Genomic DNA, 25538 nt, shown 5'->3' on the forward strand with positions numbered 1-25538 from the left:
CAGAGAGGTTCGAGCCAATGTCTTCTTGGGCGGGTGTAATCAGGGCATTCAAAAAAGAAATGAGCCACAGTTTCGGGCCTAGTTGTGCATAGGGCGCAATGTGGTGATGCCTGCACGGGCGTATTCCATCTTGAGAGCAGGTCTCCTAAGGGTAAGGTGCCTACTCTAAATTTTATATAGAGTGCCCGGTCAGCAGGAACTGTAATTAGGTCCCGGTAAGGCCCAAAGGCAACAACGTCTTTTATTTTCAAGTAGGCTGCGGTGGAATTGCAGTGACGTGGATTGCTGATGAGCTGAACAGAGACCCAATCCCAATATAGTTTTTTTAGGGTCGCCTTCGGCGGGGCAGATTGTGTAGTCCAACAAGATCCCAGACCTAGGTTTCCCAAGAGATTTTTAATGTCCCTGAGCCACTTAATCTTGTGCCAGCCACCCATTCCCATCACCTCTGACAGCCCGTCCGCATATGTTTTCAGTTCGGGGACCCTCCACAGACGAGCCCATAACAGAAGGGGCCGGAGGCGAGCCTGGTCCTTAATTGATTTACAACCCGCATCCAAAAGCACCGGGACTGTTGGAGTGCTCAACAGGATAGCCAGAAGGTCCTTCAGAAATTTGTTCTCAGCCTTGGATAGAACCTCTGAGTTGCCAAGGCCCCATAGCTCAGCCCCATAGAGAGATGCCGTGACAGCTCTTGCTTTATAAATGTCAATTACTGGAGCTACACATTGCTTAGATGAGTTACGTACTCGCTCAACAGTGCTCCCCCCACCCTTTTGTGGCTAAGGGTCATTTTATTGATGTGGGGTGACCAGCTCATGACATCACTCATGAGAATCCTCAAGTAATCAAATTCTGAAACTCTTTCAAGTGGAACAGAATTTAGTACTGGAGGACGGCCAAGCTTGCGGGGAGGGTGCATGATCAAATATTTAGTTTTGTCCACATTAATGACCAGCCCTCTTTTTGAGCAAAAATCCTGAAAAAGGTTCAGAAGCTTCTGGAGGCCCTGGGGAGTCTTTGAAATGAGGAGGGTGTCTTCGGCGAACAACAGGGTTGGAATCCTCACGCCCCCCAAGGAGGGGGCGTCTGCTGGTTCTTCAAGCAGGTGCTCTACCACACCATTCACGTACAGGGAAAATAGTGTGGGAGCTAGTACACAACCCTGTCGGACACCCCTGTTAACCGGGATCCTATCTGTCTTTTCCCCGTTCTGTCCCCATCGCACCATGGCATAGTTGTCGTTATGCAATTTGATGAGAAGCAGTAGGATATAAGGGGGCAGCTCGAGACCCTGCAAGACCCTCCAGAGTTCCTCCCTAGGAACCAGGTCAAAGGCAGTTTTTGAGTCTATGAAGGCCAGGTAGAGACTGCCTTTGCCCAGTTCCACCACCTTCCAGTGTAGAAGCAACAGTCTGAACACTTGCTCAATAGTACCGGTACCGGAGCGAAAGCCTGCCTGCAAATCGGACAGAATGTGTTTTTCGTCCACTCAGTGAAGAATCCTCCCCAAAATCGCTTTTCCCGCCACCTTCTGGGTTGAGTCTATGAGGTTTATTGGCCTGTAGTTCCCCGGTTGGTCCCGACAGCCCTTTTTAAAAATTGGAACTACCTCTGCCCCTTTCCAGGACTCAGGGACAGGACCTCCCTCTAGGATGGCGTTCAAAAGAGCAGAAATCAGTGTGCCCCATTCACCCGGATAGGCTCGTAGGACGTCCCCTGGCAGTCCATCGGGACCAGCTGCTTTCAGGGGTATCAGAGATTTGATCAAATTCGTAACCTCCCGTGCAGTGAAGAGGTCAGTGGCTCTATCCAGTGGAAAAGGGGAAAGGGAAAAAGGGTCGTCGAGTGGCCCTTCTACAGCTGAGTATAGGGCCTTAAAATGGTTGAACCACGTCTGGGCTGGGATCGTGCAAGTCCTCAAGGTATCATCAGGACGATTCCTACTGCCCACCAGGTCCCAAAAGCCTTTAGCGTCTCTCCCTTGACTTGTGGCCAGGAGATCCTGCCAGAAGTTATCCTCCCATTCCTTTTTTGCAGTTTTCAAGCAATGTGAGTACAACCTTCTGGCCTCCCTGGTCCTTGTTTGGGACTTGGATTTCACTGCTTCGACCAGCAGTGTCTTAGATTCCCTACACTTGTGGTTAAACCAACCCTGTCTTTTCCGGGGGCGTGGCTTTGTCCCGTTGTGGGTGGATGGGACAATAAACAAATTACTTATGGCCTGGGTTAGATTACAGAACCGGTCGGACAGCTCTATCGGCCCACCCTCAAGAGAATCCAGATTGTCTGAAGCTGTGGCTAGGAGCTGCGTTATGATGGACATCTTCTCAACCGAGAGCGTGAGCTTAGCCCACTTCAGCCGTCTGCCACAGTTCGAGACAACTGTTTCACCGGGAACAGTAGCGCATGGAGGCGAGCCCCCTATGCCCTCTAGTCACCAAGGACACAAGGCAAGAGAGAGCAGATTGTGATCGCTCTCAACGGACGATATGATCTCCATATCTTCCACCGAGCTCCGTAGGTGGACGTCAAGCAGAATGTAGTCAATTCTTGACGTATGATTGGGCCTATTGTACATATGGGCTCCCGCTTTGTCGGATCTAGTCCTACCATTCAGGGCCCTCAGGTCGAACTCCATGGTAAGAGAATTAACCTGAAGTGCCACTTCCGTCCATCTCTTGATTGGGCTATGCTCTAGAGCCGGAATCCCCCTCCTGTAGTCTTCCACCTCCTAGTCTTGGGTGACTTCTGAGCCAAGAGGCTCAAACGTACAGTTGAAGTCGCCCGCGACCAGGGTACATAACTTGTGGGGGGAAGATCTAAGCAATCCCTCTAAAAGAGCTATCGTGGGTGATTGTCTGCCTCCCTTTATACCCGCGCATAAATATTGAAGATGTTAAGAATGACACGTCCCCTGGAATTTTTTAAGGTGATATTAAGGAGATCCGGACAGTTTGTTTGGTGCTCCTCTACCCTGCAGTTAAGAGAGGAAGCTACCCAAATGAGGAGGCCTCCCGAGGGACGTCCCCTGCCTGATTCCGGGTAGACAGCAGGTATATAGTGCGATGAGTAACCCGCCTTGTGTGAGGGCTCCCTACTCCAAGTCTCCTGGAACACACAAATGGAGTACTCCTCCACAAGAGCATTCCAGTCAGGCAGGGCCAACTTCCTGTCTAGTCCAGCCACGTTCCAACTGAAAACCCCAATAAGTGGGTCCGTCACAGCTGCAGCGCTACTGGACGCGACAGTGCCGTCCGAACCTGCTTCTACCAAGATGGGGTGGTCAATAACAGCTTCATTTGAGTCCCGCCCCACACCTGGTTCCCGTCTAGCCGTTGGGGCCACCTGCTTCCCTGTTGGGGTAGGTGGACCAGTCAACTTTAGGGATAGCTTGAATACTCCGTCAGATGTTAGGTCCCCCCAAGCCTCCCCAAGGGAATCAACAAGTCAATACCCCCTGGGACCCCAGCTAGACCTCGGCCATACCGCATGCGGCTGGAACAGAGGTATTGCAGGATGCCATTGGCTGCCAGTAATGTTTTGGTAGGTGTCCACAGGGAGTTGGCCAGGACATTCCATAGCCGACCGTGGGTAAAAATATGTTAGATCAACCGCGACAATACCTGGTCCACCTGTAGCCTGCCCAGAATTACATATTGCGTGGGCAACTCTCATATCTTGAAAGTTGACTACCACACAATCACCCTCGAACGGTTTCTTTCCCTGTCCAATCCATCCTACCCTACGCACTCCAAGAATCAACCCATCCACACCCCTGGGAAGGGGTCTGTTGGCTTTTAGCCAGTGGATGGTTTTATTCTTCAGCGCCTGGTGGGTTTCCAGCTGAGCGTCCTTCAAAACGGGAACATTAATGAGGACGGCAACGTATGGATGGCTCTCTGGGGGGAGATTAACTGGGGGACATTTTCGAACCACCTTATGCGGTATAACCACGGGTGAAGGGGCTCCCAGATGACTCGTTGCTGCTTTTGCCTTTGAGGCCAGGGCAACTCCCCTGGCATCAACAGTTGAATGAGCCGGTCGTTTTGGCTTAGCAAGGGACCCTCCCTCTTGCAACTTCTTTTGGTCTGTTGTGGCACATATACTGCATGTTAGAGCACATTAGTTAAAATAAACATTTTAAACTATGTTCGTGTCTCGGTCAGATCTTATTGTGGACAGGTGAGAGAGTGTGAGCGAAAAGGTGAGTCTTGTCACCACAATTCCTGAGAGATCAGCGAGTGTTGTGTTCTGGGTTGTCTAATTTCTCCTTCATCATTTGTGAAGGAGAGAGAGTGAGACACTAAAGCTAGTCGGTCCTGGCTTGCGGGTACTAAGGTGGTAGGAAGGCATAGCCCCTATACACCGAGGTCTCATATTCCTGTGCATAGTTCTGTGTATTTACAGAATCCCTGCAACAGTTTTTACCTTCAAAATACCTTTTTTTTTGTGTCCTCATATTCGCCCTTGGTAACCATGTAGTGACGAATAAATATAGAAGATGACTAAGGCACTGGCCCAGGTTTACTGGGGGGGATTTAGATGTACCTGACAGCGTATCCCACAATGCCACGCATCCCAACTTTATCCTCATCTAATGGTACCAACAGGGTTGGTGAACTGCTATATACAACCCATTTTATAGCCAGAGTCGCATATATAGGGTATGTAAAGTAAAATGGGATCAAAAAGAACAAATGATCCATCCAAGCAGCACAATCATAGGACTGGGGGAAAAAAAAATAAAAAAATAAAAACCCATAATGTTCTGGCCTATAGTTACCAGTTCAAAAGTAGCCAAAATCTCCTCTTGTGTTGGTTGCCTGCTCTAGCCAGATCTAGTTTAGACATCTGTAACATCGCTGCTCGCCAATCTGTATAGAGAGGAGGAGTCTTGTCTTTCCAGCGTTTACAAATTTCTCTTCTAGCTAATAAACAACTATAAAAGACCAGTTTTTTACTTATACCTTCAATCTCGGGTATAATACCAAAGAAAACTAACGTAGGGCAGGGACTAACTTGTATATCAATTGCTAGTGAGAGGGAAGCACAGATTTCATTCCAAAAAGATGTTATATAGGGACACTCAAAGAACATATGTGTATCTGATGCTGCTGCTAAACCACATCTAGGGCACGAGACCTGAGCGTTATTGGTGAACTTTGATAAGCGTAGTGGAGAATAGTACGCTCTATGTAGTGTGAACAAGTGGTTTCGACGAAGCCAAGATGGTTTTACGGTCTCCCCCAGAATCTTAAATGATTTGAGCCACAAGCCCTCTACATCAGTGTTAGGTACATATGATCCCCAAAGGGAGTGGGGTAGCAAGAATCCACCATCAATCTCATCTAGTATAAGGTTATACCAAAATGTTATCTCTTTTTTAAATGGAGGTTTGTCCATCAGATAGGATACTAGATTGTTATCAGCACCTAGTTTATGCCTACCCCGTCCTAGGCTGTAAGCTTGGGACCAACTCTGGATTTGAAGGTATTTAAAGCGTGAAAAGCGAATTCCTATTATTGAGCTCAAGGTCTCCCATGAAAGTAATACTCCATCAACAAACAGGTCGCCCCAAGCTGAGATCCCAGCCTCTCTAACTGGGAGGGCTAAACTATCCAAAAGCCACGATGGAGCACCTGGCGAGTCCCATAGCGTGGCCCGACTCTGATAGTAATCCAAATTGAGTGTACGTCTTAGATTTGTCCATGTTCTGGCTAAGTCCCTCAGCACCTTTAACTTGACCTTCTTAAAGTATTTTGGGTCCCCAAATTTTAACAAAAAGTTTGTTGGCCCAATTTTTTCCCCTTTAAGAAGTGCTACGAATAATTTTCCGCTCCCTACGTTATTGGGGGTCTTTAAAAGCATCCTAATATGGGAAAACTGGAAAGCCCAGCCGTATATCTGGAGGTCTGGTGCTGCCAGGCCTCCTTTTCCACGACGCCGTCTGATCTTTTTCCATGATAACCTGGGCGTACGGCTATTCCGAATAAATCTATTTAATTCTGTTTGGAGTTTGGCAGTCAAAGATGGATAAAAAAAAAGAGGGATAGTGTTAAACAAAAACATAATCTTGGGTAAAATGGTCATTTTGACCAAATTAGATCTACCTATCAGGGAAATAGGAAGAGCTGACCATGATCTCAGCAATCTTTGAGCTTCCTTAGCCACACGGGCAAAATTTAACGGGGCGATCTTATTAATATCCGTATAGATATTTAGCCCGAGATACCTAAGGGTGGCACTTGGCTGTACTCCTACAACCGGAGCATGTTGATTCCAAACCATAATGTCGGTTTTGGATGCGTTCACTTCATATCTGGATATTGCCCCAAACTCTTCTGCAATAGATATGACCGTAGGGAAAGCTGAACTTAACTCAGATGAAAAGATAAGGACATCATCCGCGTATAGTGCGACTTTCCGCTCCCAACCTTCAAAAATAAAAGCTTTTATATTAGTATTGTCCCGAATTAGTTGAGCAAAAGGCTCGATATATAAATCAAATAAAAGTGGTGAGAGGGGACACCCTTGACGGGTTCCTCGTGTAATATCGAATGGCTCCATAAGCTCCCCGTTAACCAATAATGAAGCAGAAGGGTTTTTGTATAGTAGTTTTACTGCTCGTCTAAAATTGTCTCCCAGATTGAACTTTTTTAACACTTCTTCTAAATACCCCCAGTTTACCCTGTCAAAGGCTTTGGTGGCATCAAGAGTGAAAACTGCTAAAGGAAGTGATGCTGAGATGGCCATATCTATTGCACCAATGAGGTCATACGTCAGTTCGTGCAGTTGCCTCTCTTTTACAAAACCTTTCTGATCCATATGCAAGATGTTATTTGCTACGCCACTCAATCTATTCGCAAGTACGGCTGCAAAAATTTTATAATCCGTACTAAGAATTGAAATTGGTCTATATGACCCACAGTTGGATGCGGGTTTGCCGGGCTTTAAAATCAGGGTTATGGAGGCCCTGTCCCAGGAAGCAGGAGGTAGGGCACCTTCTAATAAGATGTTATTGAACAGATTTGTTAAGTAGGGAAGAATAGTTGGACATATTACTTTGTATATTTCCGAGGGTAACCCATCTGGTCCTGCTGCTTTACCTTTTTTACTTTTCGAGATGGCAAAGCTAACTTCCTCCGATGTAATAGGGCCATCTAAAATTTCCATTTGTTCAGGGTCCAGAACCGGTAAAGAGATCCTGGATAACCAGTCCCTTGCTTGAGTAGGTTGTACATCACTATCTTCTTGGTATATCTCACTGAAGAAGCTTCTAAAGGCGCCACTAATTCCCTCATCTGTAGAATATAGTACACCATCTGTACTGATGGCACTAATATTATTTTGGACCCTATCAGTCTTCGACTTCCAGGCGAGGAGCTTACCGGCTCCTTCCCCATATTCGAAGTGGGCCAGCCTACTAGCCTCCCATCTCTCTAAGACCCGTGCACTCAAGACTGAGGAAAGATCTCCCTTTAGGACTGTTAATTTATCTTGCATCCCAACAGGTGTGGACCCTATTGAAGCTGAATTTGTGATAATCTCTTCTTGAAGTTTTGCTATCTCCAATTCAAGAGAGGCTACTGCTTCCCTATAGATCTTATTTTTATATGCTGATATATTGGTTAGATAGCCCCTTAGAGTTGCTTTAAATGCGTCCCATGTTATTCCAGGTGGCGCAGACCCCTGGTTAAACTCCCAAAAGAGTTTAACTTCCTGATTTAATGCCTCTGAGATGTCCGGAGTGGAGAGTATTGATCTATCGAACGACCAGTGTTTTAACAATGGCCTAGATGGAACCTCAAGCTCAAGCAAGATGGCAGTATGGTCTGAGAGATGGAAAGGTAAATGGGCAACTGATTTTACGTATTTAACTAAAGTGTGATTAATCAGAAAGAAGTCTATCCGAGACTGGTGATGAAATTTATAATTTTTAAAAGTGACCCCCTTTTGAGACCCGTGTAGAGTCCTCCATATATCGATATAGTTCAATGTTTTCATATTATTTAATAATAACGTCCTAGTCTTGGATAAAGTTATAGCCCTGTTAGCGGATGACTTATCTAATAATGGATCTAGAACTATGTTAAAGTCGCCTGCTAGAATAACCGGCTCTGAAAATGCATATAGTTCTGAGAAGAGAGATACCAATACTGATGGATCATCTTGATTTGGACCGTAGTAACCTACTATGGTGAATGGTGAACCCGAAATAATAACAGAAGCTATTACCCATCGACCATACGGGTCTACCTGTTTGGCGACTAGCCTAGCCTTGATAGATTTTTTTAAAAAGAATGGCCACCCCCCTAATGTGTGAGGTTTGAGTTGTTATAACTCCAAAATCTATCCATCTATTCTTACTCAAGAGGTTTTGCATTTCCGTTTCTGCAAGATGTGTCTCCTGGAGCACTAATACCTGTGCAGCCGAATCTCGTAAATATTGCATAATATTATTTCTTCTCGGTAAAGTGCGAAGACCATTAGTGTTCCAGGACAAAATACGTAGATTATGCATTACAGCAAGAAAAAAAATATCATATAACTCAAAGACCAATACTGCCAAACTCCAAAGAGAAAACTATAAAATGATCGACTCCTGTCATTTTTTTCTAGAGAGTGCTGTAAAGGACGTTTAAGAGGACTTTTTTTGCTTCCCCCCCCCGCTAACCCCCCCCAAACCATACCCCCCACCCACGGGAAACCCCCACACAATCTATCTGGAATCCCAGAAAGATAGCACTCCGCTGTGGACCCCTGCGAATATCAACCATCTGCCAATTATAGGAGGAAATAGAAAAGAGAAAAAGAAACAAGGGCAGGGAAGGAAAAAGACCTAAATAAGATTAAAAAGATAATATGATTTCTTAGACTAAAGCCCACAAGTGCATATATATCGCCTAGTTTAACAGGATTAAACCGGAAGAATATTATTATCTTTTTTTTTTTTTTTCATTTATTTAAACACCTACCCACCACCTATATTCAATACTATAGAACTCATATTCTTCTATGTGCCTAGATGCAGAATACCAGCCTTCTAGCAAGTTTTTAACCTAGGCTAAGAAAAATTAATAGAGCTAGTTGTGAATTTGTGAGTTTGTCAAAAAACTAGAATGCAGTGAGGCAACCTAAAGAGAGAACAGGTAGAGGGAAAGGGACCCAATACTACTTAGCAGACTCTGACCCCCTGCCCATACTCAGCAAAAAATCATCTGCAGCCTGTACTGATCTTATGTTATGCATGGTGTTCTTGTACATAACTCTTAATGCCGCTGGAAAGACTAATTGAGCAACGGCCCCTTGACTCCTGAAAGCTTCCAACCTCTTTCCAAGCTCCCATTGTCTATCAAGCTTGACTCTCGAGAGGTCAGATCTAATCTGGAAATTGAACCCCTTGGCATTTACCACTTTCTGTTTCAATGCGATATTCAAAATAGTTTCTTTTAGGGAGTATGTGAGAAAATTAACCAGGATTTTCCTAGGTTTTGTTCTCTGAGAGTTTCTCCGAAATGGCTCTCTATGAATGTGCTGAATATCCGTAGCTATTTCTTGTTCTGACATATCTAGCCGTAGGGCCTCTTTCAAGAGAGAAACAATAAATTGCTTGATGTCTGAACCCTCTTTCTCCTCCGGTATATTCAAAACTCGGAGATTGTTCCTGCGGGCATGATTTTCCAACGTCTCCAGCCTTTCGGACAAGCTCTGATTCTCTTGTCTAAGGTTCCTTAGTTCTGCTTTTGTGGCACTTAAGTTAATATTAACTTCTGTGACGGAATCTTCAAGAGTTTCTGTCCTAGTCGTGAGAGCACCAAGTTTGCTGTCCAATTACTAACAATAGCATCGAATATCGGCTTGATTTGATGCAGAAGTCTCAAACCCCTTTTTAATGTCTGTGGCCAGAGTCGCAAGCATTGCCTGGAAAGAGGCCTGTAGTGTGGAAACCAGATCTGAATTCAGGGCCCGAGTGGTATCATCGGATAAACTGGGATCTCCCCTGCTATCAATAGAAGATATTGAGCCTGTTTCCTGGAAAACTGACTGTAGGCTAAGGCCGGATGCTACACTCGGTGGCGCTAGAGGAAATGGGGGTGCCAGCGGTGTAAACAGTACCAACGAGGGCACTGATTGCTCCAAATTGATAACCGTTTGGTGATCTGCAGGATTCGATTGACCTGATCCTCCCGGCTTAGAGGAGAGTGATTGATCCAAATGGCAGCCCATATCTTTCCTGCGTTTATCAATATTGCCATTAAACATAATGGTACTATCTTCTATGGATTTGGCAGTGGCAATGGCAGAAGTACTGATTTCATTGAAGCCCACACCGACTTTCAGAAAGGGATCAGGAGTAGGGACATTCGTGCCTGCCATTTCTCCTATAGTATGCTCAGGAGTAGGGACGTTCGTTCCTGCCATTTCCCTTATAGTATGCTCTTCCACATGTTTGGCGGCCATCTGTAACTCCGGTAAAGTATCCCCTACCTCCTGGTTCAAAAAAGGAGAGCAAGAATTGCTTGCCAAAAGCACCACTTGAGGAACCACTTTGAAGTAAGAACGCAATGAGGGGAATATTTTTTTTGAGGTGGTAGCGGAATTCTTTGATTTATTTTTTGTAGACTTAGGAGTATAGGAGCGTTTTGCTTTTACCTGACCAATTAGATAAGTCGACAACTTTATTTTCCCCGTACCCTCAGCAATAACAGCAGCAGTTATATTACTCTCAGAAGTAGAGTGAGGGACTATGCCTTCTGTAATCAAGCCCTCTTCCCGAATACCAACAGTAGCTACTCCACTCAAAACTTTATGATTTATTGATGTGTCCACATCAGAGGAGGGAAGCTTATTTATATTTTTAAGCTCAGTTTTATGGAAGAACACCTTATTAGTTCCTTTCTTACTGTCTACTGTGCGCTTCCTTCTCACCCGCCCTCTCACTTTCCCTTTCCCACCGCCCTCCTGGAACACCTCCTCGGTGCACACTGATATGCCAACAGGGTTCAAAGTGGCAGAGTCTTCCCCACTACCTCCGTCAGTGCTATCACTGCTATTGTCACCGGCTTGCTTCTTGCTCTGATGTCTGCGCTGACATCGCTGCTGGGCTAGGGGCCGTTTCTCCAGAGTCTCACCCTCCTCGCGCTGCTCTAGCTGTGCTTTTTCCTGTGCCTTTGAAGCGACCTGTGCCTTTGAAGCTAACGCCGCACCCTGCTGCCCCAGTAAGATCCCTCGTGTGCGGCGTCCTCTCCGGAGCTCCAGGACGGCCAGCGACCAAATCCAGCCACTCGCTAGGGAATGCGAGGGCTCGAACGCTGGCTGACTTACTGACACAGAACGCTGTGATTCCTGCTCTCGCTCTCGCTTGCTTGAGACCGTAACTTGAAAGGCTGCTGCCTCCGTAGACAGCGCCGCACACACTGCTGCTGCAGGCTCCGAGTTTGCCTCCTCCCCCGCTTGGTTCAAACACATGAGAGGCGGAGGCGTGGCGGTAAGGCGGAGAGACGCCGATACCGATATCGAGGAAAATGCTTGTTGACTTGACAAAACTACTTTTTGCAGATCCGTATTACAACGCGGCTCTCTGCGGCTTAACGGGACGACATAGACGATCAAACCTGCAAAGATTCTACCCTCCGATCCGAAAAACTGCAGGAGTCCGTGGGCGGAGTACTGCCGCGGCTCAGCCGGCCGCCTCCATGTTTCCCCTAGCTTTAGGATTATTTCTCACCTTCAAAATACCTTGTTGAATTAATTATAGTAGTAATTCCAGCAGTTGTTTCAGGGGTCAGATTATATTGCTGGGGTATCTCTGAAATCCAGGGGTAACTCTTCACTTGTCATCATAGGGAACAGCTCAACTGCTGGGTTTGATTAACCAATTTGAAATCAACATCTTCATCATGAGTTTGAAACTCCACACACTTTGGGGTGGAATGAATGGTGTAATTTAGCTTGCATAACAGACCCCATTCCTGCAGATTTACAGGACTTTAATCACTTACCAGAAATTGATGATTATCCTCAAATGTTCCTATTTTCAGGGATACATCCTCGATTATGGGGTTTGTCATTTGTTTATTTGCAACTCCTACAACTTGGAGTCTCTTTCCCTAGAGGGGTAGGTTTGGAGCCTCCACTGTTCTAACATTAGAGCTGGTAGCACCAATATCAACCAGAAAAGATACGGTTGGTTATTTACCTCAGCATCTATAAATGGATCACTCTGGTCTAACTCTAAGACTGTGCCAAGCACTCGATCCTCCTCCCCCTTCAGGCATTATTGATTGGAGCCATATTTGTCAACTGTATCAAACATGGAATACTGCTGAAATTTTTTTTTATTCTAGAAAGCATTCTGATTCATATTTGGAACTTGGTTTGAAGTGACTCTAGGGCCATTAGCAACTTGATGTGGCATCAGGGCTGTGGAGCTGTCAACACTGGGTCTTGGGGCACATTGAAATTTTGAGACCTTGGTCTCTGCATATGTTGTGACTGTATGGGGTTATTATTTTGAGCGTGTGTAAACCCTGAGTTCTGGCCCCGGTTAGCAGAATTAAGACGGTATTCTCGCTTCCAATTCTCCAACTTATTTCAATAGTATTAGTGGTTGGACGTCTTTAAGGTAGCTACATCAATCCCAGTGCTCTGGTCAATTGGGACACCACAACTGGCCAGAACCCTACTCCACCTTGCATCACAGGAACCCATTGCTGATACACTCCTTGCATTGGAGGAACATTTCCTACAAAAGGCTAACATGGACTGCCTCTCAGAGCAGCCTTTATTTGCACCACCATCAATTTCTCTACCAACATTTTCTGCCTCATTTCTATTTTGTCATTACAGTCCTTTTTATATCTGAAAATCTCATCACCCTAATTATTATGCCATCAAATCTAGTGCTGCTGAATCATCATTCTAATCTGAGGCCTCAGTCCAGTCACAAATCTGGACACAAAAATGTCCCATATCCTTGGGCTCCAATGTCTCCACCCTGCTGTACAGCTTAAAAGCCTGCAACAATCTCTCATAATATGCACAAATCGTCTTGTAGGGTCCTTGGGTTGTCCTGTCAGTCTTGACCCAATCAATATCTTAAGGCAATACCTTAGATTTCAATGATGTCATCACCTGATTACACGTTCTCACTACTGTGGGTGATGGACCGTTAGTCAATGGATCTCCTACCGGCTCTCTCAGGCCATTCTGTGGCTATTTTGTATGCTGTCCACAAATCACTTGGAACTACACTATCTAACAAGGTATTCAAATCAGTCCATAAAACCTTCGAGATTTTCACAGACCATTCTACTTGTTTGCACTATTCTACAGGCTTCTCTCTAAATCTTGGGAAATCATTTGTCAATTACGCAAGATTGCTCCTACTCCAAGGCACACAGACATAGCCTCCTCTGGCTACTTCCTGTAAGGGGAAACTTGCAGTACTCACTCTCCTTTCTAGCAGAGGAGACAGATCTCCCAGATATCTCTTTAGACCTTTCCTTTTTGCCCATTTACCTTCCCACGTATCTAGTGCACTCTAGGTCTGAATGTTTTGAATCATTCCCTGAATTCATAATTTAATTCCTGGTATTCTCATACACTCTATGTCCTTATCACTAAAACAGAGTCTGTCATTTTTTTTATAGGGCTTTTGTCTGATCCAAACACATTTAATATTTCGGAGCTGTTTCAGATCATTTATCATAGACTTGCCTCGCCTGCCTGGTAACATCTTTACTTATAAACAAAAGTTCATTTTCTTGAAAAGTGTATAATTGGGCCAATTCAAGACTTTCGTGTATAATTTAGTCTAATGCTAGTTTTAATATGCCTACATCCACCAAGTTTACCCTCAATGATGAATGAATCAATCATTCCTTGACTCAATTATATGCTTCCACTTTCATTCGAAGGGGCATTGAGAACCTTCAACAATTTGTCTATATCCTGAGCTTTAAGACTATGCTGCACTCTAGGGGCTTTACGTACTGCCCTCTCTTTGGATGGTCCTCGATTGACATTTATTGGTGGCTCCCAGGTAAGCATACCCATGTTTGGCAATCCTGGAAATGTCCTTAGAGGTCCAAATACAGTATGATTCATCATTGGATCTGCACTCGCATCAAAAGGGGAAATCACATTAATTAGAATTAAGGCAATACATCCTTCTGCATCCGAACTAGTAGGGGCATTCTCTCTGGCCTTTAGCTTTGCAGGGACAGCCAAATTGTGTTACATTTCCTGCAAAACTTGGTAGGTATTTAGGAAGCACAGAACCAATGGTAAATGGGACAATGAGAGCATATGGAGCATTAAGAGCTGTGGAGGAACCAGGGGCACAAATGCCTGGATTCTCTCCCATCTGGGTTTGATTCGTATTCACAGTGGTGATTCCCATCACACTAGGGCTCACATTTACTGGCGTGGGAGCAATTCCAGAGTTCCCATTCACATTAGTGCCACCACCTCCCATGAATTGGGTTTCATTATACAGAAGTGGGCGTTCTGACAACAACACATTTAAAAGACAATCACTAGGGTCACTGTCACCGATTTCATTTCTCTCATCTGTTTCCATTGACTTGTACCAATTTTCTTTAGTTTCCTCTTGTTTCCTTTCTCAAAATCTTCACTTGTTAATGCAGGGTATAATTTTCCTCACTGTATCATGTCAGTTCTCCACTTCTTCTGTTCGGCATCTCACTTTGCAACCTCGTAAGTATGCACTGACATTCTAGCTCTTTCCTGAAAGCTTTATTTTTCTCTGGTATTAGCCGTACCCACCCAAGCATTGAGCACTTCAAACTGTGTAGGTCTAGGCTCTGGATTCATCTCATATAATATCCTCCTCAAATTTTCAATGATTCTCACATTGAACATGCCATAGAATTGGAAGGCAAGTCCACTTTTTTTCTCTGTGAGCTTGTGCAATTGTTTAAGCAAAATACATGTGTGAAGCCCTTCATTTATCACCATATAATGATCTGTAGTATCTTTGGGTCGTGCCTCCTCTTCCTCTCTAAGAGGTATTGTCACATTTCCCCTCAACAAATCTGTTATAACTTTAAAACATTTGATTTTCCAGTAAAGCGTAAAAAATCACAAAAAGCAGGAAATAATGCCATACCCATTATTTGAGTTCAGAGCCAACAACCAATACCAGCGCAACAATCAAAAGCCCTGTAAGGAAAAGTGATGGGAGTTGAGGTTTGCGTGGCCGCTGAGGTGGTGCAGTCTGCCATCGAGCACAGTTCCAAGCCTGGTAAGCATGCAGCAGTGCGGCATAGGTTGAGAAAGGTGAATGCAGGTTGCCCTGCATCTAATCCCCCACCCGCAGTCCACTGCCAGATGCCTGCCTCTTGTTCTGCTGCCCTTGCGACACCTCTAGGGAGGCCATAAGAGAGGGCACAAGACCTGCCAGATTCAAGCCTCATGCCTCTGTTGTGCTCTCCTTACAATGTCTAGGGAGGCCATCAGAGAGGCTGCGAGTAAGGCCTGCGGCTGGAGCACCTGCAGGAGTTATCTACCTGGATACCCACGTTTGTTCACTTGACTGCCTATTTCTACCATATTTGCCCTCATGATTTTGGTCCAGCCGCCAACCAAATCTGTCTGGGCCGTGACTGAGTGATCTGTCTGGAGGCAGGAGGAGGAGGAATTTAGTAAGGAGGTGAGGAGACTGTTGAGCACGGCGTCAGCCCCCCATTGGGGGGGCCTCACCAGGGGGCTGTGCACGTGCAAAGGGAGGTGGGCGAGCTAGGACTCAGTGCGGTTTGTGGCCCTGCGCACCCCTAGCCACCACATTCTCCTCTTAGCTGTCCTAGACAACTGTAAAAGCCCTTGAATAATAAGCTGCCTGGCAAGGACACGGTGGCTATCCTATTTACCTCTTCAAGGAGCTCCTCTTAAATAATTGGACACATCTTGGAGTGATCTAGTACTCCTAACTCTATCAGGTAAACAACATAGTCTTAGGTGGAGCAGAATTGAAATGACAGCAAATAAACTTCGCTCTGGTCACCTCATTATATCAAGGCCCTGTGTCAAAACTAAATCTAATCTTTTGAGGAACAGATCGACCCACATTATTGTGAGGAAGGGCAAGATTTAGATCTTCTCTTTTTGGGGTGAAGAGAAAACGACCGAAGATGATACAAACTGCAACTTGGAAACCACTTCTGGACAGCGGGCTGATAATTTTTTTGTTCATTCTTGACCTCCAAGTACCACAGCATGGGAAATTGCAGTAATAACCCATGAGGAAGCACCTTGCCTTTTGAAAGAGGGTATTACCCCTCTGGACATATATCCGGAGTACAGTCGCAGGTGCAGGGTGCAAGAGACGGATAGAAATGAATACAGACACCGTTTATACCTTCATTAACAACTGGTCTGCAACTTTTTAGTAGTACGCCCTCAGAACATTCCTCTCAAACATTGGCGATACCTGATCTGGAACTAATTGGCAATCTGTCATCTAATACTCCTGGCTAGGAGGCAAACATCTCAGATTTTCTGTTCTGTTTCGAGAGACTCTTGTCCTCCATTATAGCCGTTTTAGAAAAATGTGCAGTGGGGTCTGATTCTATTCAAGACACAGTTGATATGATCCTGCGGATACTAACTAGTGCCAAAGAAGATAGAGAAAAATTAACTCAAGGTAAATTGAGTGTTCCTTGTCATGGGGAATCCATTGGGGCGACTCCAGGAGACGAGATTAATATTTTGCTGCCTCGTATCCCAGGTCTTGATCTTTGCTCCCAAGCAGGAAAGTCCCTTGTTAAGGCACCTGAGGATTTTCCCAAAACAGGTTTGAAGGTAGAAAGCCACAAACTTTCGATAAGATTTCTTTTTGACCCCTGTTCTGTGGAATCTGTGGCATTAGGTCCCTCCGTGAAATTTTCAAATCTGTATCTCAAAGTCTTTTCTATCTCTTTTTCCCCCCGTAGTTTTATACATTGCAAACTTGACCAGAAGGTATCGAGTATCAGAGCGTTTTACATGAGCACCATTTGCGTTACACAATGACACATTCATTTTTTGTAGTCACAGCGAGATTAAATAATTTGCCCAGAATCACAGAATGTTGAGCTTCATTGCCAAGACTCGAACCAGCTCCCCCAGATTAGGGATCGAACGCCTTAACAGTTAGGCTACAACCTTTCATTTAAGACTAAATCTCTGCCGGAGTTTAAAGAGGCTGCGCCAACAGAGAACATACAACCAAAGTGTAACAGCAAATCGAAAAACGGAGAGGGAAGAAAAGATCTTACTGGCGAATCTAAAAAAAAGGCCCTATAACAACTCTGCTTTCAAGAAGGGGAGAACATTTCACAAAGGACTGAGGCACCTAACCAAGGTAGTCAACAGGAGTGGTTAAGTTTGAGCCCATGGACCCCAATTATCATATCCCCAGTAGCGAGGAATGATCTTGGCACAGTGATTACACTCCCCTCCTCTTTGCCTATTGTTTGCCCCCCTTTATTCCATCCGGCAGCTGCTCCATTTGTGGAATCATGAAAGGCTAAAGTAACTCTGATATCATCTGACCAGCTTCTCTTCACTGTGATCTTAATGCTAAACTTTGTACCCCTCTTTGACTCTGATTTGATTCTGACTCATGCATCTTTACTTGCATATTTTGCAGACATTAAGAACTTGAACTTAATCCAAAGCAACTACATTTCATTGGTTTCCCTTTCCCATAGTGGGCCAGGGATAAAAATAAGGGACATCTTCCATGCATAAATTGTTGTGAATATGGTACTGTAAAACAGCTAATGTCTCCAACGTAAAGGTATCAATGTGTTTGCTGCTTATGAGGGAGTTAACATTCAAGATAAGGTGTCTGTTTTGTTGTATAACCATGAGGGGGATTGCCAGTTTTATGTTCCTATTAGGGGATCTCTAGTTGACACAAGAGGGTTTCAAAGTTCATGTAGGAACTAATAAAAGACGTGTGACTATTGGAAGATCTGTTAATGCTCATGCTGATTATGCAAATGATGAAATTCAAAAATGGAACTTGTTGGCAGGTGCTTAAAAAAGTGTTCGTGTGCCACCTCCTGCAATCCAATGTTAAATTAGCAATTAATTGAAAGTGGTCTCCCGGAATGTGTCAGGAATAAAAAAAGTGAAGAGAAGATGTAATTTTTGAGTGATCTAAATGCTGATATAACCTGCCTCCAGGGGACCTGGTTTGCTGGTCAGCTTCAGTGCGATAATTTCTAATCTATTGAATGTAAAGTCACCTCGTCTAGGAAGGGCCATGCAAAAGGATGGATCTCTATTCTTCTGACCAATCAGATTAATTGGAAATATGTGAATTTTAAGGATCCTTCAAACCTCTTTTTAGCAATAACATTGTTTCCTAAGTTACCGTATGTATCTGCTCCAATCTTAGTTATGAATGCCTATATTCCACCTGATGCTTTGTATAGTAACCTTGTATATAATGTCTTTACCTTTATTAAAACATTCTAAATAAGATAAATGTCCCTCATTTAATCTTGGTTGGAGACTTAAATTGCAAAATCTCTAATCATGCTTTTGATCAATTTTGTGAAGTAGGAAAAGAGGATGCTTTGCTTATTCCCCTATATCCTTTCTATCTTAAACTAGAAACGATAAGAGACAGAAGGCTCTCTTAGGCTAACTGAGAAGCAATGACTGTTTAATAGCTAATGGGAGATTGCCCTCTGATTCCCCCTCACAGTATACCCATACATCTCTGATGTGTGAAGCTATTTTGGACTACCCTATTGTTGAGTGTACTTCCTTTTATTTGCTAAGTTATTTAAAAATAATTTATTCCATTAATTGTGATCATCCTTAGTTGGTTTTTACCCTAGAGGTAAACACAACTCCTGTTAACTCTTGGAAATTTGATGGGGCTATTTCAAAATTAAACAAGAAATCTGGTATAAACCAGGGGTACCCTAGCATGATAACTCTCTTAAAGGACATATTAGAAAACGTGGTTAATGATCTGGATTCTTGGGAGGTCAATGTTCTGCATTTTTTATTGAGTTTATGAAGTAGGTTGGAACGAACTCTAACCTCTCCACCAAAGCCCTTCTAAAGTCAATTCCACTCCTGGTTCTCCAATTGACCAAGGAAATAAATAGTTTGGTAAAGAAACAATTTATATTGCACTCTAATCGCCTGTCTTCGCTGGAAAAGCACAGAAGTCGCATTAAGGCAATCCTAAAAAATCAAACTTGTGATTGAATATAGTTGTAGAAAGGTGCGGGCAAGTAAGGGTTAGACCCACTCCTTTCCCAATCGGAGAAGACAGTTGGGACAACTTAATTTCTGCATTATATGCAGCAAATGGTGAGATAGAGCGGCCCCTCATTCCAGATCCCTGTACATCCACCTATAACTCATCTATTATAAAGGAAATTGAGAATGCTATTTTAGGAATGTGATCCTCTGCCGTTATGGGACTAGATGAAGTGCCAATCTCTGTAGTAAAACTGGAAGCTAGCCTTTGGGCCACACTACTGTTCCCAGTCTTTAAATTCTGTTATGCAAATAGGACAGTTCTGATTTCTTTTACTGGTGTGCATGAACTAGCGCTTGGCTGGCAGTGTGCATGGATGGGGGCTTGGCTGGAGGTGTGTGTTTGTGGAGCATGACTGGTACTTGGCTTGTGGTGTGCGTGTATAATGTTTGACTGGTGCTGTGCATGGATAGCGCTCGGCTGGTGGAGTGCTTGGACTGACACTTGGCTGGAAGTGTGTGTAGACTGTTGCGTAGCTGACAGTGTGGCTTACTTGGATCCCCAGCATCTCTTACCCCGATCCAATGCAAACCTCAAATTTAGCTAAAAAGTCACATTTTCCTCACATGTTTGTGTGGGAAAGTTGAAGGATCACCGTGCCAGCAAAAATGTCCTACCACCCAGCATTACCCACAATCTCCTGATAAAAATGATCCCTCACTTGTGTGGGTGCCCAAAGCAAACTCAACCTAACCATGTGTAAAAATACCTGCCCTTATGGACATGCTTTGGTGCCCCTTCAGTCTTGACAACTTTTTGTCCCTTCCCTGTTGCACACACTTGGCCTACCCACACAAGTGAGTTATCAGTGTTATCAGGAGACCAAGGGGAATGCTGGGTGGTAGGAAATTTGTGCTTGCATATTGATCTCACATACAAATGTGAGGAACATGTGATTTTCAGCTGCATTTGAGGTTTGCAGGGGATTCTGGGTAAGAAAAATGTGGGTAATCCACGCATACCAAACCTCCGTGGACTTTCCGAGGTGTCTAGTTTTTAGAAATGTCTGGGTGTGGTCGGTTTCCCTACATGACCGCAAATCTTGGTAGCAAAAACCCAGGTGCCTCCTATCTATCATAAAACAACCTGTTTTTTCAAAAGAGACTCCTGCATTTTTGGTCCATGGCTCAGTGGCCATCTAGGTAAACCTACCAAAGCAAACACATGGAGATGATAGACAGAGCGCTAAATCATTTTAGACACTCACCCCCAATCACTATTAGATCTGGGTTGAATCCATCATTGTTCTTTAGCTCACTTCGCCACCCCAGTTCAGACCCAGACATATGCAAATCAATCTTGACCCTCTTCTTTATAGGAACAGTCCATCCCGAACTCCAAGCTAAGTCTTCTCTGGAATGAAAACAAGCATCCTGGGACTGGTTTCGGGGTAACACTCTTCATCAGTCAGGCTAGCTTGAAACCAGTGGCAAAGTGAGCAAGGGACCCAAGTCTGGGCATACCCTGCCAACTTAGAGCAAACATAAGGAGATCCAAAACTCAGACAGGCAATCCACATTCCAGCAGTGGCACACAGGATGACTGAGCAAGAAAATACCTACTATCTAAAAGTGGTATTTTCAAACACAGAATGTAAAAATCACCTTCACTAAAAGATGCATCTTTAGATTCTGAGTTCAGGCATACTAAACCTTATTTTCCTACATAATTCCCTGGGCCAGTTATGTTCATGAGATGTTATAAACAAACTCCACATTCTGTCCTATGGGGAATAGGTAGCCTTGCAATAGCGAAAACCAAAATTGGCCGTGATTCACTATCAGGACATGCCACACACACCAGGGCATGTCCTACCTTTCACATACACTGCACCCAGCCCACAGGGGTTCCTTGGGCTTACATTATGGGTGGCTGACATGTAAGAAAAGGGAAGGCGAGGGACTGACTACTGTGTGCACTGGCCAAGTCGACATGGCAGTTACAAACTGCACGCAGACTCCACAATGGCGGGTTGAATTACCTTTTCATGGCTACTCCTGCGGGTGGCACAATTAGTGTTGCAGGCCCACTAGTAGCATCTGATTCACAGGCCCTGGCACACTCAATGCACTTTACAAGAGGCTAACAGGTAAATCAAACATCCAATCCTGGAAACTCCAATCCATAACACAATTTATCACAGGAGCACTTGCACTTCACCACTGATCAGCAGTGAGAAAATTGAGCAGAACACTACACCAGCAAAAACAGAGTCAAAACCAGGAGGTAAGAAAGCAAAAATTCAGGTAAAACACTCCAAAAAAATACTTCAAAAGATGCCCAGTCTAACAGACACTCACCCCTAGTTACTATCAAATCTGGGTTGAACCCATCATCATTCTTTAGTACACTCGCCACACCAGTTCAGACCCAGCCATATGCAAATCAGTCTTGACCTGTAACGCACAAGATCACTACCAAACTGGATCTGGTCCACGTCCACAGAAACAAAGAGAAGATTACTTTCTCACGGATGATAAGGCGAAGAGTTGTAAACAAGGACCACTCCGCTCTTCCCCCGTAAGTAAAGCAGGTCACATCATGAGGCGAGGCAGGAAACTATGTAAACTGAAAGGGAACACGAAATCTATTAGGATTCTATAACCTAGTTTATCAGGGTAATATTAGATCAGCTATAGTGCATGTTTTTCATAAAGAGATAATCCACTTACCAGCCAAATAACTCTCAGGACATTGAAGAATGTCATAGAGTTATTATCACTCTTAAATGAAAGGCCGGTAAATACGTCTTCACCAGCACGGTGCAGTAGTTCACAAAACTCAGAAGTATGAATTCTTCTTGCTTAGTTCTCTTTTTTGTGCGCAGCAATTTCACAAATGTCCAGGGGAATGTAGAAATAATGAGCACTGATTGTTGGCTTTCAGTGGGGAAAAGAACAAGCCACACAAAGAAAGGGAATGAGCAGCTTGGGGAAGCTAAGATGCCAGGAGACGTGGAAGGGAAAAAAACGCCAAGGACCACTGAGGTGATGAGGGTGGCAGCCAGTGAAGTCTCCGGTAATGCTGTTACCAATCAAGGAGCGCGTACCGTGATCGTGGTTTGATTGGTAATTAAAACAATTTAGGAGTTGAAAGGAGCATCTTGGTTGGGGCCCAGGTGTGGTGAAGACTGACGGTAGTTGGGAAAAAAGGGCAGGCAGACAAAGTGTAAAATCAGTAGCAGCCGAAAATAAGCAATGGTTAAATGTAGCTCGCGTTTCAGGCAGTTCGGTGGCTGAGAGTTCAGATCAAAGTTCAGTGGCAGGAAACAATGTTGCAAGAACCTTGCATATCAGACAGCAAACTAACAAAGTGAGGCACCAGAAAAAGGAGTGTGGACACCGGTCCGGAAGAGTAAGCCAAGCAAGGGCTTGTTCCGATCACACAGTATTTAAACAGTTAAGGGAGTGAGGGTGAATGCCGTACACAGGAAATAGGAGCATAGCAAGGGATTCGCTCAAAAGAGAGACATTCTATATACAAAACATGCACAAGAAACCTATGTTCTGTTCCACGTTATGGAACAGGTGGCCTGATTCATGGCATGACCCTTTTCCTCATGGGAACAGTCGAGCCCAAACTGCCAAGCCAGGTCTTCCCAGGACCGGAAACAAGCATCCTGGAACCAGTTTCAGGGTAACTCCCCTCATCAGCCAGGCTAGCTTGATTACAGTGGCAAAGTAAGCAAGGGGCCCACGTCTGGGCATACCCTGCTAACTTAGGGCATGCAAAGCAGACACAAGAAGATGATGGATGGAGTGCTGGAACTTTCAAGACACTCGCCCCCAATCACTTTTAGATCTGCTACCTCACTTGTGTAGATGGGCTAAGCGCCCGTGACAGGGAAGGGCCCAAAACATATTGTGAAGTTTCAGGGGATTCTGGGTAAGAAAACTTTAGGGGATCCATGCAAGCCTCACATCCCTGGACTCCCCGGGATGTCTAGTTTTCAGAAATGTTTGGGTTTGGTAGGTTTCCCTAAATGGCTTCCAAGCCTGGACTAAATAGGCAGGTGACCCCCTTGCAAAACCAGGTCATTTTGTGACAGATAATTTTGATTTCTCCACAGTACATGTTTGGCCCTTCCCTGTTGTGTGCACTTGGCGCACCAACACAATTGAGGTAGTATTTTATCAGGAGACCTGGGGGAACGCTGGTTGGTAGAATATTTGCACCGGCCCAGTGATCCCACTGCTTTCCCACACAGATATATGAGGAAAGTTAGATTTTTAGCTAAATGTGTGGTTTGCAGGTGATTCTGGGCAAGAACAATATGGGGGATCCATGTAAGCCACACCTCACTGGACTACCCCAGGTGTATACTTTTCATAAATGTCTGGGTTTGGTAGGTTTCCACGATGGTCGCTGAGCCTGGGAGCAACAATGCAGGGGACTCCCTTGTAAAACCAGGTAGTTTTCTGATAGATAACTTTGATGTCTCCATGAAACGTTTTGGACCCTTCCCTGTCATGGGCACTTGGCCCATGCACACAAGTGAGGTACAATTTTTATTGAGTGCCCTGCAGAAACACAGGGTGGAAGGGAATTTGTGTCGTTCTGGTGATCTCACAACTTTCCCTCAGAGAAATGTGAGGAAAGTGTGTTTTTTCTTTGCTAAAATCTGAGGTTTGCAGGGGATTCTGGATTAGAAAATGTTAGAGGATCTATGCAAGCTACTTCTCCCAGGACTCCCCCGGGTGTCTAGTTTTCAGAAAGGGAAAAAAAAGCTACACCTCCCAGGACTCCCCTGAGTGTCTAGTTTTCAGAAAAGTCTGGGTTTGGTAGGTTTCCCTAGATGGCCGCCATGCCCTGGACTAAAAATGCAGACTTCCGTGCAAGATCAGGTCGTTTTGTGATAGATAATTTTGATGTCTCCACAGTACGTTTTGGGCCATTTCATGTCACGGGCATAAGGCCTACCCATAAAAGTGAGGTACCATTTCTATCAGGATACATGGGGAAATGCTAGGTGGGTGGAAGTGTATGGCTCCCTGTAGATTCCAGAACTTTCCCTCACAGTAATTTGAGGAAAATGTGGTCTGCAAGGAATTCTGTGTAACAGAACCTGGAGAGAGCCACACTAGTCACCCCATCCTGGATTCCCCTTGGTATCTAGTTTTCAAAATGTACAGGTTTACTAGATTTTGCTAGGTGCCAGCTGAGCTAGGGCCAACAATCCACAGCTAGGCACATGTAAAAAAGGGTCTGTTTTCAGCGTCAAAATGTGGTGACCATATTGCATTTTGGGACATTTCCTGTCGCGAGCACTCGGCCTACTCACACAAGTGAGGTACTATTTTGATTTGGAGCTTCAGAGGAACACTGAATAGTAGAACAAGTTTTCTTATCAATTGTCTTTCTATGCATTTCTGCTTTCCGAATGTAAGACAGTGTATAAAAAACAAGTAATTTTGAAAAATGCCTTCTAATTCACATGCTAGAATGCGTACCCACAGATTCAGAGATGTGCATATTACCACTGCTTCGAAACTCCATATCTTGTTTTCAGTTCGGAAACACATAGGTTTCCTTTCTACCTATTTTTCACTCCTTGTATTTTACCAAATGAATTACTGTATACAGGGTACACAATGAAAAAACCATTGCAAGCTGCAGCTTATATATTGGCTCTGGATACCTCAGGTTCTTGGTAAACCTACAAGCCCTATATGACCGCGCAACCAAAAGGGTCCAGCAGCAGTATATTGAGTTTAAAAATCTGTCATAGTTAAAAGAAGTTACAGGTGATAATGTAGGCACAAATGACCTTTTTTTAGAACTCAATTTCATTACGTTTTTATTTCAAATGTTACTTTCTATAGGGAAACCTTGAAGGATCTACACAAATGACCCATGGCTGATTTCAAATGTTGTCTACTTTCTGAAACGTATAGCTTTCTGGGCTCCATTGTTGGTTTCATACCGATTTCTACCACTAACTGGAAGGAGATTGAAAGCTTTAAAAATAGTAAAATGCCAAATCTGTGTAGATTGGTTTTCAGGCAGTCTGCCTGTTCCTAAAAGCTGGGAAGATGGTGATTTCAGCACTGCAAATGCCTTGTTGAAACCATTTGCAGAGAAAAAACTGATGCTTTCTTCTGCAGCCCTTTGTTATGAAAAAACTCCAAACCTACCTGTATTTTGGCTTATTTCTCAGTCCCCTACAGGGGAATCCACAAACCCTGGGTACCTTTAGATTCCGCAGAATTTTGGAAAAAGGAATCAAATTTGGTGTGGATACCTT

Source organism: Lissotriton vulgaris, chromosome 11 (assembly GCF_964263255.1).
Source record: "Lissotriton vulgaris chromosome 11, aLisVul1.2, whole genome shotgun sequence".
NCBI classification, from domain to species: Eukaryota; Metazoa; Chordata; class Amphibia; order Caudata; family Salamandridae; genus Lissotriton; species Lissotriton vulgaris.